The following is a 16,961-nucleotide window of genomic DNA, read 5'->3' as shown; positions in this document are numbered from 1 at the left end:
GCATGTACACTATGTACATCAGTGCGGATGAGCAGTTGAACTGGGCACCTCCTCACTGCTGTCAGTGTCTGTTTGTTTTAAGACCACGGGGGCAGAGTTGGTAAAGAGCTTTAATTAAAGTTAAACATGAGGCGGGTTGTCTGGAGGTGAGTATTCAGTAAATAAGTGTTGTGCATGTGTGTGTGAGAGTGTGTGTTATCTGGCCATGAGGCTGTTTAAACAGCACACAGCCAGGCAGGTCTGGGACAGTAGAAGCAGACAGCATCATCCTCTGGCTGAGGCCATCTGCACAGCCACCAGCCGGCCTGCCTCACACCTGTTCCCCTCTCCCCCACTTTCAGTGGCCCCATGTGGGTCAAACGCACGAAACCAGACACGGCCATGGCCTAATGAAGAGAGGGTCAGCCTGCTGGTCCAGCGCCTACACCATCAGCGTGCACTGCTGTACATGCACCAAAGTGTGAATATCCATACCTACTTAATTGTCTTATAGCATATGTCTGATATTCTCAGCTTGGAAATATGGTTCAAGGATATCCTTCCAATGGTATTTAAACGTAGTATTATGTGGAGGTGCTATTAAACTTTAAACTATAAAAACTGTACAGTTCATTAAAGGACCATCCACTGAACGGGTCCTTAGGGAACCAAAAGCGGTTCTTCTGTGGTAACGCTCCAAAGCACCTTAACTAGCACATTTATTTGTCCAAATAACTGCTTGTTATTTTCTTTAAAAAAGCTTAAAGAAGCAGCAATGAAAAAGATTTTTTGGTATTATCCAGAAACGCATTTTTCTGCCAAATATGTACGAGACAAATGATTCTATTAGTTATTACACTATAATGGAAAATATATAATGGATTTCGTCCACCTGATTTGCATGCATTCACTGTTAAGTAATTACCATGTGTTTCATGTGACAGACTGCAGACGTTCTGGCCAAGTGCCAGGTATCGTATCAGTGCAGTATGGGACTCACTTCATTAGTGATGTCACCCAATCGTTAACCTCCTAAATAAACTAGCTTATTTTCCCATCAGAATCTTGCACCAATACTTAGCCTGTTTAATCGGTCTGCCTATTCGTCTTTGTCCACTTTGACTGGGAAACTATGCAGCCAGGCTTATCACTGCCAAGTTTACATTTACTGCAAATCTAGCCATGAGAAAATGCTTTGCATTGAGCATGGCTGTGTGAAAACTGTCTGTTGGTTGAATCCATTGAGTATGAATAGTGAGATTAAGAGAGCCGTTGTTACAATCTTAAAAGACGAATGCCTGTGCCTGTTGTTTGAAATGACAGCCATGTTCACCCTGTAGACTGTGTTCTTAGGGAATATGCCCTAAAAGCAGTATGCTGCAAAAAAAAAACCTGCATCAGTTTTTTTCCCCCTAGCTTTGTCATGTATGAGGCTCTTTATATTCATTGAGGACCGCATTCGGACTTGCTGACACACTCGACCCTCGGCTGGAAGTGAAGGCTGGGAGATGTTTCTGTGCGCGGGGATAAAGCCCTCTTTTTGTGAGGGCCGTCGATTTGCTTCGACATCAGTTGCAGCACGGGGCAGGCGATGAATTATTGATGTGGATGCCATCTCCCAGAACCTATGCTTTGGATCGATAGGAGACATTGATGGCTTACAAATTTATTCGCAAGAGGAATTTAGAGTGCTGGTTATAGAATTTCATCACACATGGACGTCAAGTGAGAGGAGCGAGGGGTAGGGTGTGAGGATGGAGTTTAAATGTAATGTACTGTAATTTACATGTAATGTTGTAAAGTAACACATTGCATCATCATAGCTAATACTTTTATCTTTAAATATTTCCATTTCCCATTTTACAATCTATAAAGCGAATTGTTAGATAATATCATCTCAAAAGTAACTTTGTAAAATCTCTAATTTGCGATAACGGAAAAATATATTTATGTTCATTATAGACCATTTCTGTTGGAGCTACCTTCATCATTAAATGTTCACAAAGAGTAAAGGAGTTTTAAAATGGTGTGAATCTAAAAAATAAACACCCAACATAATGGAGGTTTTGGTAAGACTGTGGTAAAATACTGGTCCTAAACATCTTGGGAAAGGGCCACTGTGGTAGAGTTACTGTGTGTTACATGGTATATGAGGAGCCAGCGTTGGTCCAGGGTTAACCAAACAGCCCACTGCTCCACTGCTCCAGCTGACAGGTGTCCTGGCTGCCTGCCCTTGCTCACACGCTGTCTCTCTCTTTCTCTCCCTTTCTCTCTCCCTCCCTCACTACCTTCCTCTCCTGTTAATCCAATACTCATTTTCCAATTAACGTCTCTTTCTTTCTATCGTTCTTACCCCGACATGTGCATAAACGTTCACACACACATACTTTTTCACTTGTATCCATACATAATATGCACAATCTCTCTCACACAGTCACGCACATACAAAAAACCACCTCCCTGCCACCCCCCCCCCCCCCCCCCCCGCTCTCCCCCTCTGCTCTCTCTCTCTCTCACTCTCTCTGTTTATTTTCCTGCCTCCATCTGGACCAGGCTGATATTGTAATCGCCCTAATGCACATTGCCTTCCCCTCAGACTCACATACAATGTGCCATCCTGACAAGCCCCTTTTTTATTTCAGATAAGCCGGGGATGTGTGTTTAATGAATACAAAGCCGCGGTGTGTCGCCGTGCACTCTGCCAGAAGCTAATCTTATTGAATAGGTGCTTTTCAGTGATGCAGAACGCGATAACAGTGCAGGAGTGAAGATGTAACCTGTTATCTCGCACCTCCTCTATTTTCCTGTCACAGAATTTACATTTAAAGATTAGTTGTAAAAGGGTAAAAGATTCAGGGTGGTGAAGGTGTTAGGATGGCAGGGGCGTGTGCATGAGGCTGCGCATGGGCATGCAGGCGTGCAAATGCATTGGGGAGAAAGGGGGGTGGGGGTGGGGTCGGGATGAGGACGGTTGAGTGTGTGAGAAAGGGCAGAGAGAAAGAGAGAGAGAGAGGGAGGAAAGACAGGGTCCGTGGTTCATGCTGTATCTGGCATGCGTGTCAGCCTTGCGGCAGTTTTCTAACCCTCTCCAGGCCCGGCTCCTTGCTCCCTGGGAACAGAGATTAGCACATTGTTATCTGTAATTGGGTTTGGTCTGTGGATCCAGGGCCGCAGTGAGTCAGAGAGAAGGTGAGAACCGGCATTATGTATTGGTATATCTGTGTAAAGGCTTGATTGATGGAGAATGTGGGCCGTGTAATGGCTTGATTAGGGTTTTTTTCTTTTCTTTACGAGGTGACAATTGCTGAGGGATGGACTAAGCCTCTTGCTAGATGTCCATAAAACTCATCCATAAAATGGGTGCTTTTTTTTTCTTTTCCTACCCGTGCAATGGTCAGTAAGAAACACAGCCAAACTGCAGAGGAGGCAACAGAAATAGTAGCTACAGCTCACTCGTATGTGGGTGATGGTTGTTAGGAGTGTTATTTGCCCTCAAAGTCATGCTAGTGTACCATTATGCTGTAGAACACATTTTTTTAGTAATTCCTCATCTGTGTTTTCACAGCGTCCAGACTATCCAGTTCCCGATCTCTGATTTATGGGCTGCTCTTACCTAATAAACGTGATATATGGATTTTGATATGTATTTTATGAAAAGGGCGGCCTCTACGGCCCAGTAAAATGGAGTGTAATTAAGATTTGTTTTGAGCCCTGAGGCTCGACTCCTTCAAGAGCTCTGGATCAATAAGCAGAGACAGTAGGTCCCTGTGTTTTCACTTCACATATCGACATATTCAGTCAATTACAGCACCCGAGAAAAGGAGAGACAAAGAGGGAGGGAGCCGGGAGAGCAAAAGTGAGAGCAAGAAAGAGCTAGAAGAAGATGGATGAATAGAACTTTCCTCATCCCTTGCTAACTCTGTTGTCATACACAGTGATTTTCAAAGCATTACACCATGTTTAAAACTCCCAACTGGGAATTCTTACTCTGATGTAATGGTTAACTTGATATTAAATAACGACCTAATAATGGGAATCTTGTTTTGGGAATCTTCCAGGCCCTCCTTTTGTCATTGAATTGGTTTAAAAAAAGGATTGCGGGTGCCATCGGGCCTTTCTGCGCTTGGCAGGTAGTGTCACAGACACTGGTGGGACAGTAGCAATATGGACGAGCTCACAGGAAGATTGTGTTGTTGCCAAACGATCAGCATGCGCCTTGAAGATGAATGCCCGACGTCAATTATTTTGCAGAAGAGTCAGTTCATAAAACAGTTCTAAAGTGGTGGAGGCAGGGGGAGGTATGGAGAGAGGCGGAAAACAGGCAGTAAAGAGAAGTGCAGGTGGGGGGGGGGGTGAACCTCTCCTTTTCAGTGTGTGTTTATTTTGTTAAACGGCTGTTGCCGCTTGATGTGGAATGGAGCAGGACCCCTGGCGTATTAGACATGTATTCAAATGAATAGAGAATTGTGGTGAATTACTTGACATTATCTCCCTATGTTATCACCATCTCGCCATGAAAAAGACTGAAGAGACCGTTTTAACACAACAGTATGTCAGCCATCAAAAAGAGCTGCCAATAGTGATGCACTGCCATGTTACTGCAGAAATATTGTGTTAGTGTTTTTCTTTGTGTTTTGACATGCTAGTAGACGAGGGAAGTGGGATCACTTCCAGACTGGTAAGGTGAGACTGCGTTGGTGAATGAAGGAAGATGATAAAGATCTTAAGTGCTTGCCCTCAGAGGCTTGTATGTGAACTTCATAGAAAGCGTGCAGTGGAGAGCAAAGCAAGTCATGGATCCTGTTTACGGTTTTTCGCGTGCCTTTTTTTAAACTGCTGGGAAGGAATTCCCCCTGCCAGGATGGTCAGGGCTTCCGGCACGAGTTGTGCACCAAGTATGCACTGCACTGCAGACATGACTGAAGAGTTAGAATGTCGGTTGGCCAATTCCCAGGGATTTCTTCAACTGTTTTAACCCAGAGGAGCTTTTCACCAGCCTAAAATAGCTAAGACACAGACACTACCAGTCCCTGGAAAGTAGAGGTGTAACAACACAATGTAGCAATGTGAGAGTGGATGTACATTGTGGAGATGGGTGATGACACCTGCATCATGTTAGTTATGTCATCCAATGCAGTTTTACTCCCTTCATCACTGCATGGTCCACACTTCTACCCTATATCCTGATGTTTATGGAAACCATGTCAAAGTGTATGCATTCAGCTACTTTAGCTTGCAAAGCTTGTAGAGACGTATTGCTAATAGGAGATTCTGGAGACAATAAACATGAATCTCTTGGCATGGCCAAGCCTTATGTCAGGTGCTCCATCCAGCACTTAGGATAAGGTGGGATGGTTTTCATTCAACATCCTGACTAACAGGATTTTGTAGCATTGTAGCATTTTTTACATTCAAGAATGCAACCAAATTCAAGCACTGCCTCAAAATCTAGAACAAAGACTTTTTGGACAGAAGAGAGAGAGAGTTATTCCAAAAAACAGGATCTTTTTTTTTAATACCATTGATTTAGATAGAAACAGTGAATAAGTGGGTGTCCCAATACTCATGTTCATATAGTGTATGTTCAGGCCTGCCACAACTCCTTGGGAGACATGGACAGTCATTGTTTTATTGCTACCCAGTGTTGAGAGTGCACTTTTTTAAGAGAAATTCTACAAATTACAATGACTAGCGAATCACTTTACTGCAGAGAATCAAGGTTTCTGTAAACTATACAGCACTAGCAGTTTTACATTGAGCAACAGTTTTCATTAGACAGAGCAGATCATTAGGGATCTGGATGAAGAGAGTGGAGGACAGTGATCCATGTTGTATTGACCCACCCAGAGGATTAGTGTATCAATTAACCTTTATGTGGGTGACACAGCCACAAAAGGCCTGAGGTTGCAGTTGCTGCCTGACCCATACAACCACTCCATCTCCTCACACAGTTGTGTGTTTGATAGCAAGGATGGCTCCATCCTCTTAAACTAAAGCAAACAGAAATTAAAAGTGTGGAACAATAAATGGGAGTTGGGATCTACTCTTAGAAAGTTGTTTTACTCACAATTACACATTTGGAGATGATCTAGGTGTTGGCTGATGTACAGTGAAAACAGCAATTATCAGAGCTAATGTAACCCAGCAGATGTTTGCTGCAAAGAACGATAAGATCTGGTTGGTTCAGCTAAGTTTCTCGAGGTTTCGCAGAGCGGAGCGCTGGTAGTAAATTTGCTGACCAGCATCTTTTAACGTGCAGAGATGAGGGAGGTATGGATGAACTCTGAACGCCTGCCACATGGATTTGCACTGAGTGTTATTTCATGCCCTTGTGGTCCCTCTCTGATTTATCCCTTCCAAAATACACTTCAGTGCCAGTGTTTAAATAAGTGCAGATTGTGGTGAGCAGTGCTGCGGAGTTGAGATTAAGACCATACTCCGAACATGGAAGGGTTTCTCTTGAAGCAATAAAATGGCAGAGCGTATAAATCTATCTTGCCTTATAAGGTCAGAAATGTTTTAAGTTGTTTCGGGGTGTTTTGTGTGTGCCAGTAATCGCTTTTCCATCTGTCTTTATGTCTCTTTATCAACATCTGGTTTTGTGCGCCATACTTCAGTAACAAGTATTCTTTATAGGACAAGGGTTCCCAGCTCTGCTAGCACTATTAGCTTAGCCTTGACTACCACTCCGAGTGCAGATCTCCACATATGCAAACCATTACCCCCATACCATTCATGAAATGTAATAATTTTTTTTTTCATTTGTGTATTGACACGTGTTTTCCTTCTCTTTTCGCTTCATTTTTTCCATAACCGTAAAGACCTTTCGCTTTTTTTGGTTTGGTCTTAATATTCCCTCAGAGACTGGACAGATTACTGGCTCTCAGGGTGTTCAGGGGTGCGTAAGTCTAATAGGCACGGTTCATCCCCCAACAGTACTGCCCTGTCTGCACTTCCCCTGCCTTTAAACAGAGAGAGAGAGAGAGAGAGAGAGAGAGAAGACAGCATCGTCCTTCTGCTTCGCTCGCAGCCGTCTCATTTGGCACATGAAAGGATGCGTCTGTTTCGAGCTGTTCCCCTTCTCAGAGGAACGTGCGCACACTTTGGCAGTGTTGCAAAGATATGATCTTAATCTGCTATTTCCTCTTTGGCAGTATTAAATTGTCCACATAATAATTCACAGCTGCACAGGGATAGAATTTAATGGTACAACTGCAATTTTGTGTTTGTTAACCCTTTTTTTTTTTCCTTTTTCACCAAGCATCCCACCAGTTCCTCCCAGACTATAATGTGTGTGTGGGACATTACTTATCTCGGGGGTTTGACAGTGCTGCCTGCAGATTTTGCCAAGTGCCTTATATTTCTCTTGCATCACCTTGGAAATTTTGTCCAACAGCAATCAAAACAAGCAGTGCAAGTCACAGTATTTGAATTGCTCACTCATTTAATCCTGCTACACGGCCACATGGCAGTGATTATACCGCGGCAGCCTGCCGAATGCCAGTTTCCAGGCAGATGTGTGGGGCAGATAAAGCCGCTGTCCTCGTGTGTCACCTGGAGTGCGGACACACCACGCATCACTGACACCCGCTTCTCGCGCGCGCCGCAGCCTCGCCAGGCCCTCGTTGCTAAAGAGACAAATGCATTTGGAGCGCATGGCCTCGGGCTATTGCTTTTAATGACGGCGCAAACGGAAAAGTCAACGGCTGATTAGAGATTGAAGAGACATGCACAGGGCACGCTTATTAAGATCCCTTTGGCTCCTGCCTGGTCCCTTCCTGCCACACGGCACCGAGCATTACTCTCTGAAAAGGCCCTTTGCGTCAGCTGAGTGCTGGAGGCGCTTGCATGTTTGTGTTTGTTTGTGTCTATGCGTATGTGTGTGTGTGTGATGGATTAGAGAGCTATAAATGTAGAGTTGGGGTTTATCTGCGATTGGCACCATATTTCTCTCCCCGTAGGATTTGGGGACCGAAGAGGCGGGGAGAGACAAGAATGCTTTTATTCAAAACAACTGTTTGTACGTAATTAACATATGAAAGGAAGCTTACAATCTGGCAAATCCCCACACTTGTTTTCAATTATTTATCTGCATTCTGGGCGAGGGCTGGGGGCGGGGGAGGTGGTGATGGTGGGCTGGAGGGATGAGAGGGGAGCTCCTCAGTGCCATGAAAAGGGAAGTGGTTTCTCTGTGACTGAGCTAGAGGGCCTCTGGGAATACACTATCACACATGATGAGATGGAAATAGAGTTAAGCTGCAGAGTGGATTATGGTCGATGAGGAGTGGACCGAGAGGCAAGCTGGGAGTCTGGAGTCCCCCTGCACGAGATGCACACACGCGGGTCAGTGTGATTATTGAATGGGCTTCAGTCAGTGTTTAGTGCCTTTGTGAGAGACTGAGGCGGGCATTGATCCGACTGGAAACCGCACGACAGCGTGTGAAATGTAGATGTGAGAGGGAGAGGGGATCAAATACGGCAAGAGCTGACCCTGGGGATGCTATTCACATAGCATTTTAGAATAACAGTGCTGATCTACGATCACTGTCTGTGGCTGAGAGAACTGTACACTGTAGGTACACTGTAAGTTTGTAGACACCTCACCTGATGTTTCTTCTAAAATCAAAAGTAAAAACAGGGAGTTTGTAAGTCCCACTTTACAGTAACAGACTCTGCTCTTCTAGGAAGGCTTTACACAAGATGTTGAAGCGTTACTGGGACCATTTGATAGCATTCAGCCACAAGAGACATTAGCGAGGTCATGTGCTGATGTTAGATGATTAGTTCCGGATCACAAACACTACTCCAACTCATCCCAAACGTACTGAAAGGTGTTCCATCACTCTAGAGAACACATACTGCACTCCTACTGATTTACAGCCCAATGCTGGAGGCTTTATTCCCCTTTCAGCCGACCTTTGGTCTTGGGCAGGGTGACCTTAGACCGTGTATCTGCTCTGGAGCATCCAATTCTATTGCCAGTGCTTTTCTATGGAGATTATACAAACTATTCAACACTTTCGACACATTAAGTAGCTTCATTTACTCATGAGACAAGGTACCTGTTGTTTTGAGAGGCAATTAGAATTTGGGTGAGGGCTGTGATGGGGAGGTGGGTGGACAGCGTGAATGGTTAGACAGAGAAAGTCATAAAAGATAGGGGTACATGTAACAGGGTGGAGTGTCATCTGTCTGCCACTGTCATGAACTAAAGACTGATGGCCAGGCCTATATTAGCACCAGCCAGGACTAGTCTGGACACATCAGAGGAAACCAGAGGAGGAGCAGGTTCAATGTGAAAGAGGGGGCCAAAAGGAGAGTGAGAGGAAAAGAGAGACAGTTATGTGTGTGTCTGTGAGAGAGACAGAAAGAGCTATTGAACAGACACGGCCCTCTGTGCCAGAAGCCGCAGAAGTATAGAAGCAGGGAGGAGCAGAGAAAGCAGAGGAGGAATGGAAAAGGGAGCAGTTGAAGTCAGAGGGATCACATGAGATCATGTTTAGACGTGTGGGTTTGTTTCCTAATTTCAGTGAGTGGATGAGATTGTGGTTGTATACCATATTCAGCACTGTAATGCATTTTTAGGACTCCTTCCTGGAATTATGGTTCATGGACAGTTTAGAAGGCCCAGACTACACTGCATTTAGCGGCGTAGTGTCACTGGGTTCATAGCTTTCCTTATTGGCTGTTTGGTGCCGTGGTGTGATTGAAGTAATTAGGAATTAATTGTAATTGCACCAATCCTAAAGCAGCTACAGCTTTGTTGGGACAGGGAAAACGTGTCATTCTTGTAGATCATTATCATTTATTGGCTCTGTGAGTAGCATTGCTTTCAACTACTCCAGTAGGAAAGTCTGGAAAAGTCACCAATTTTGTACTTGAGCTTTTTTTTTTTTTTTTTCGATGTCTTACTCCAACCAGTATGCCTGAAGGAAAGCAGATTGAGTTAGCAGCATGTGTGTGTGTGTGTATGCGTGTGCTTTTTTTCACTCGGCATTTGAACAACAGAAAGCCATATGAGCCACACATGTGCTATGTACCCTTACCAGGACTTTTATTGCTTCCCCTCCTGCAGAATTAGCATTGTGTTGATATGGAATCACAGTCATGAGACGTGCAAACTACCAGCGAGACTCTCACTGCTTCATATGTCAGCGGGAAGGAAAGGCTGCTTGCTATGTGTGTGTGTGTGTCCTAGTGTGATTTACAGTGAATTCAAAATGAGAATCAGTTTCTTTTTGTTGTTGTTTGTTTGGGTTGTTGTTGTTTTGCCTTGTTTTTGTTTTTGTTTGGTTTTGTTTTTATCTCGGCTGTGGCGAGCGGCCTTGCAACCCTGGCTTCCCATGGCTTTGTGGAGTGGAAGACAGCGAAAACCTGAAATCATCTGCCTGGTGACTCACTCCTCTCTCTCCCTCTCTCTCCTTCCCATGGCCTCTATCTCTCCTTCACTTTCTTATTCTCTCTCGTCCTCTCTTTCTCTCCCTCTCCCTCCCCCCATCCATACAGCCCCCATGCCGTCTGCGGGTTTGATTTAGTGGCTAAGAGGCTTTCTTAGCAGTGGGCGAGGGATGCTAATGGTGCACATATGCTGGGAGACAGTGTTTTATTTTACGAGTCAGACATGAGGCGATTTTGATTCAGGCGAGGTTGAACATAACTTATCCATTGCTGCGCCTGCTGCCATATTTTATTAATGGCAATGCGCTTCTCGTTTTCTTCAACTCTTCGCGTGCAGCTGTTAACTCTCTCTGTCTCACTATCTCCTTCATTCTATCTCTTGCTCCAGTGGAGATGCTAACTTTATTTAGTGTATTGTATACACACACACACACACACACACACACACACACACCCACACACACAATGGGCGCTGCTCTGCGGGTGCTCCTGCAGTTCGGCAGGGCTGCTCACCTCACCACATATCTGCAGTGCTTGTTGTCATGGCAACAGCAGCAGGCTGGGCGGCTGGAGGCGCTGTATGGCGTGGAGTGAGGTGAAGCGGGGCAGAGCTGGCCTCGGTCAGGCCGTCGGGTCAGTGGGCCAGTTCCGGCACAAGCCTTCATCTCTTGCTCTTCAGGGACACTCTTCAGCTGACCTTCAGTGTGTGCCATATGTTTGCTGTGGCACTAAGTGTATAACCTATTTGAATATGCATGTGTGAAGTTTGTCTTTGACTTATGAGGTCATCTGACTAATCCAGATTTTTTAATGTGAATAGTTCCAATAAATTGTTCCATTCACCACACACAGGGCTAGCTAAGACTATGGACAAACCAAGCATACTGAAATTTTCACAGTGTGTACTAATATATTTTGACACAGATAAAATGCATTAGTAGCACTAGATGTCCAAAAGTTGCTATCGAAAGCTCTCAATATAATGATGTTTATTTAGGATGTGCTGCACTACATATGTCAGTAGCAGTGTAATTACTGACAGTATCTAATATGTTCAAAAAATATAACCATTACCTCTACAAAAGAACCCTTATACATATCTATGTGTGTGTGTGTGTGTGTGTGTGTGTGTAAAATGTTTGTGCTCCCGCCGATGATGAAAAAAAAAAATTAATGTAGAAATTGGGACTAAACACAACTGGATTTGTGTTTGTGGAGGGTTATGAATGCAGTAAAAGGAAGTAGGTGCACATATTTTTTTTACCAGATAGCCCAGCATCACATTTCACATTTTGCTCATCATATTTAGGAAATGCATTGATCACCTCAGATGAGTGTGAAATCAAAACCAATCTAAAAATGTATCCTCTGATCATTGTGACAGCACCTTAGTCCACTGGACCACCCAGGACCCCATTTATCATTTTTTAAAGTAATTATCTTCCGATAACAATATCATTCTGATATTATCTTGCATACCTAGAATGGATTCCTAGTAGGACCATGCCTCAACCTAAAATGTGTTTACAGTTGATGTTTTCAGTTCCAGTGCAGGGTAGGGTGGTTTCTTGTCCGGTCAGTGTTTTTGGAGTGCAGTGGCATGCAGGGGAACTCCTGAGCACGCCGCAGCTCTTTCCCTGGCCTGGGTCTTCCTCAGTGGGGACAGCGAGTGCCAGAGATATAGGTGGGAGGGGAGGCTGGCGCAGGCTTGTTGATGCCCCAGGCAGGGCTTGCGGAAGGCAGATAGAGAGGCCGGCCTCTCCGGCAGGACAGTGGGGGTCAGGCCACCAGCTCGCCCACCCTCAGGGCTTCCGACTTTAATTACCTGAGGATCAAAACATCCCGGCCAGCCCGGAGGACAGAGTGTGTGAAAGGGGGATATCAGGGGCCGCGCGGTCCCACGGCAGCGACATCCTGCCCGGCGAGGCCGGGCCCTGTCCGTCCTGGTTCCTGACAGCAGCCTATCTCTGCCGGGCCCGCGGTTCCTTCCATTCTCCAAGCCATTGTGTGGAACAGGGCTGGGCCAGGAACGAGTGGTTCCTGTTGGACTCGCTCTCTCCCTTTGGCCAGCCACAGCCCTACTGACAGATTCCTCCTGTTTTGTTTTTGCTCTCGTTTTTGTTATTAGTGAGGAGGATATCAAGAAAAATAACAGATTGATGAGACTTTCTCGCTCTTATCTGCCCCCTTTTTTCCTCTCGCATCAGTGTGTGTGTGGCAGATAACCTTAAGAAAAAAAATGACTGACATGCCACAGCAGCCGTCCTCTCTCGCAATAAGATGGATGAAAGAGAAAATGTTTGAGCAGGAATTTTTACACTTCAGTGAAATTCTACCGCTTGTTTGCGGGTATGCGTTATTTCTTTTTCACTGTGGATTTCTTTGAGCTCCTCCCTGGAGTTCTGTGTATGAAAGTGCTGAGCAGTAGAGCAGTGCGTGCGCGTGTGTGTGTGCACACCATGCGAATGTAGGAATTAGTCTAACACAATGAGACTGTGTGTGCGTGTGTTTGTGGTGGGGGTGGGGGTGTCTGTGTGTGTATGTATTTTTTTTTTCAGGATAGGTTTATCCAGTGAAGTGTGTACCGCTAGCGCCACCTAGTGAGCAAGAATGGCAAGGATGAGTCATGTCTCTCTCCCTCTCGCTCTCTCTCACTCTCTGCATGCCTCTCCTTCTTTCTTTTTTCTTTCTATGAATGCTAGATAGAATTTTATCAAACATGAGGTTGATTTGATAAACGAGCTGTGCGTGTTGGAGAGAGAAGTGCTGGTGCTCAGCCCACCTCCGGCAGCAGTGCGACGGCACAGCTAGCACAACTTGGCTCCTGTTCAAACGGGAGAGCTGATTTGTGACTGATGAGATAATTGGCTTTCATGAATCAGCAGAAGAAGAGGGACAGGCTCTCTTTAGCACAACTGCCTGCATCCTGTACTGCAGCTAATTCAACTCCGAAGCGTTGCAAATGCAGATAGATCGGGCGATGTCTTTTGGTGACAGTGCAGGTAGTGCTGGCCAATGTATCGTCTACAGTGGTATATAGGTATTGATGTCACGCAGCAGTGTTAAATTTCTAATGTAGCGATATTTATGAAAAATGTTTATTTTACATTTACAGTACTATTTAAGTTATATTCTGTGTAATTTCAAGAGAAAAAGAGCAGAGCAAAGCTCTAGAGAGAAGTTCTGGCTCACGTTGCTAATACAGCCTTAAATATTAGCTGATGAACTATGATCAGTTTGATAGGAAGTTGGTTGATTTTTTATTCGGCAAAGGGTGAAGGGTGACCATAGGTGAAGAGGGAATGAGTGCAGAGCTGATTAGCAAGGCCTTGCAGAGAAAGTAGGGAGTCAGAGGGAAAGAGAGAAAGAATGAGAGGGAGAGTAACAGCCCTCACACACAGCCTGCTCTGAGACCCAGGGACACCAGAGTGGACAGATGGCTGAAGAGCTGGACACACAAATGCATACGCGTATACACACACACATGCTGTCCCTGTTCTCCTCTTACTGCTTCACTTTCTCACACTCTCAGAGCAGCACGGTGGACGGACAGGGAGAATGAAGAATGGTGGGTTAGACAAGATGCCTCTACATCTCAAACTCAGCCGAGATGCTATGCATCGGCCACTCACTCTCACTGTGCAGCACAAGAGCAGAAAGGGTCACGCGCGTCTGCTCCTGCCATCTGTCTGTCAGTGCCTTCAGAACAGCGAACACAGGCAGACAGAGAAGTAAAAAAAATGTTTATTCATCGCCATCATTGTAATTTACAGAATGCTAATCCTTACCAACCCAGGTTGAGACTGTTTTTATACACTCAAAATATAATATATAATATATGGCTTACAAATACAGTGACTGGAAGGTTAGATCTACACGTCTGACAGAATTTCTCAGGTAGTTTGTTAAATTAACAAATGCACTACTGTCTTTGTGTTTAATGAGAGTGTCTCTTTTTCTTGTGTTTGGACTGTCTGCGTCTTTGTGTGTACGCCTCTACATATTCAAAGCAGGCTGAGACCGTGTTTGAAACTGAGCCATTTACACTGCGATTCTCACTTTCCTAATGGGCACTTGTGCACATTAGGGGTTCGGTTAGACAGATGCCCCCCTCCACTCTCTGCCTCTCTCTCTCCGTCTCGTTCTCTGCACTGTACTCTTTGGCCGCCCCGCTTGCGGGTTGCTCGTCATAGAGCACTAATGGCTTCCAGCTGTGTGGAAAATCGAGCCCTTTGGGCTGGGCGAAGGCAGGGAGTAGGCAGAGGAAAGGCTAGACTAATTCTGCCCCTTTGTTCTGCGTCGGCGGACCACAAAGGACAGCGGCCCTCTCACGTCTCCCTTCAGCACAGGTCAAGCAGTGTGTGAGGATATTTGGGGTAAATGTGTGTGAATGTGGCAGGGCACTGGCTGTGAATGTGGTGAACACTGCTGTCCCACCCACCCAGGCCCCCCTGGCTCATGGGAGCAGGGCCAAGAGAGGCGTCGGCAGTCAACCACTATTCATCAGGAGCTCATTGGCTCCTTATTTTGAGCACCGAAGCCATTCAGGTCGTCAAGCTCTCAACACAAAAGTCGTAGACCAGGTCCCATTCAGCCTGGTAAAGGCAAGCTCCCGCAGTTAAAAAAAGAAACCCACTAAGCATCAGTGGAATCCACGCTTCCCTCGAATGCCCTCGTTCATTGTCTTCTAACTTCAGCCAGTTGCTTAAAGCAGTGCTTAAAGACACAGTTATATAAAGGGTATACCGATCCTAGATATTGTCTTACTGCTTCAGAGCAATGTGTATCTTTTACCTGCTCTTTACTCTCTACTGTTGTATTATATGAAACTTTGGCTATTTGGAAGCATTCAGTTGAGAGCTGGAGCCATTCAGGTTGTTAAGCTCTCAACACAAAAGTCAGAGACCAGGTCCCATTCAGCCTGGTAAAGGCTAGCACCTTCAGTTAAAAAGAAGAAAACACTACGCTTCGGTGGAACCTCTTTAGTCCACTGTTCCCCACTCTCTCATTGTCTTCTTATTACTCTTTCAGTCTGTTAATGCAGTCAGTTGCTTAATGTGGCCGTTTATCAGGCCGGGGTCGAATGTGCAGTCTCCACTCCTCCCTGGCTTCTGAAAGACACACACACTTACACTGGCTCAGAAAAGGCTAAAGGCTTGGCTGTTTAGCATGGTATGTCTGCTGCTAACTCAGGCCAACAGGGTAGCAGCTCTTTAGCATTGTGCTCTGTTAGAAGTAAGGAATAATGGGGAGCCTCGGGCTTTGTACTGTGCTGAGGAGAGGTGTAAGTGCTAGCCACACATGACTGGAGAGGATTTTCTCACACATGATAACACAGTCCTAACCCAAAGGCTCACATGCCAGGACATACATGCTACTGGTCCGTTTTTTATTTGTCATGGTAAGTAAAGGCTTTGGCAGTTGTCATTTGCATTTCTGTAGTGGTTTGCAGGTTGCTTGATTCTGTTAGGCTTGTTTACAGTGCTGGAAGCCCTTACTGTTTAAGTGAATGATTTTTGAACCTAGGCCTTTATCCGAATCCAAACGAGCAAACTGAGCCCCATTAATGTTAGTGGTGTTTTGCCTTGTTTACAAATAAACATCATCTGCAGCTACTTTTAATTGCCCTGTAATTCTAATTAGTCGGTGAAGGTACAGTTATTCTGGTATTGTCACAGCACTATTACTAAAATCTGTATCCTAAGCAGCTCTAAACAAAACCATTATTATGCCTTGTTTTTATCATGTTTACTAACTGACGTCTCTGGATTGAACTATTTAGCTGCTCTTTTATCACTGTGTATCTCTGATGAAAAATGTCTGTTCAGAGGAAGGATAGAGAGAAGAAATAAGGAAGAGACTAGCGTATGGATAGAAAGGGAGGGAGTTAGGAGGGATGCTGGGGTAAGAGGCTGAAGGAAAGAGGTTAAGAAAGAGAGAGAGAGAGAGAGAGTATGCTATTAAATGGAGGAAGAGGAAAAATTCAGTCCCCCACCCCCACTCTCTCTCTCTCTCTCTCTCTCTCTCTCTCTCTCTCTCTCTCTCGCTCTCATGTGTTTTCCCCACATGGAGCTCATCTGCTGTTTAAGGCGGCTGGGAGAAATGCCTTCAAGCTGACAGGGACGGAAAGCCCAGACATATGTTAATCACATGCAGTGATGGCAGTCTGGGAGGAAGGAGGGAGAGAGAGAAAGGGAGAGAGAGAGATGGGAGAATGGATGAGAGGAGAGAGCGATAGGGGGAGAGAGGGGGGAGGAGTGCCACTCTAGAGACTTAGAACCCAGCAGCAGCGGCAGCAGACGAATGCCTTTGTTAGGACTCTCCAAATTGATTTTTCTTTTTTTAATGAGGCTGCTGCTACTGCAGCTGTATCTGCTACTGACATGATGTGGGGGGGGGGGGGGGGGGGGGGGTGTTGTTTTAGAGGAAGGATGCAGCTTAGGTCTTACAGATGGGGAACGCAGCAAGCCTACATTTTCATTGGCCTAGATATATAGGCGATGTGTTAGGCCTGTACATGCTGTGCATTGGTATCTGCTGTAATCGTTCTAATACAGGAATCTGATGCAGAAGGTCCATTCTTT

General features: G+C 45.3%; 1 protein-coding gene across 4 annotated transcripts in view; it reads left to right on the top strand.

Annotated features, from left to right (window-relative positions):
• runx1t1 (RUNX1 partner transcriptional co-repressor 1) overlaps positions 1-16,961 on the top strand; it is a 56,171-nt gene that overhangs the window by 2,143 nt on the left and 37,067 nt on the right. Inside the window, exon 1 of one of the 4 annotated variants that reach the window (XM_072675967.1) lies at positions 10,303-10,370. The exons of the other annotated variants lie outside the window; for them this stretch is intronic. The gene's annotated coding sequence lies outside the window, so the exon portion shown is untranslated. Of the gene's footprint in view, positions 1-10,302; positions 10,371-16,961 lie in introns of those variants that run through there. 4 annotated transcript variants of the gene reach the window in all.

The sequence above is a fragment of the Salminus brasiliensis genome, chromosome 3 (assembly GCF_030463535.1).
Source record: "Salminus brasiliensis chromosome 3, fSalBra1.hap2, whole genome shotgun sequence".
Taxonomy (NCBI): domain Eukaryota; kingdom Metazoa; phylum Chordata; class Actinopteri; order Characiformes; family Bryconidae; genus Salminus; species Salminus brasiliensis.
This window is presented reverse-complemented; position numbering and strand designations above follow the sequence as displayed.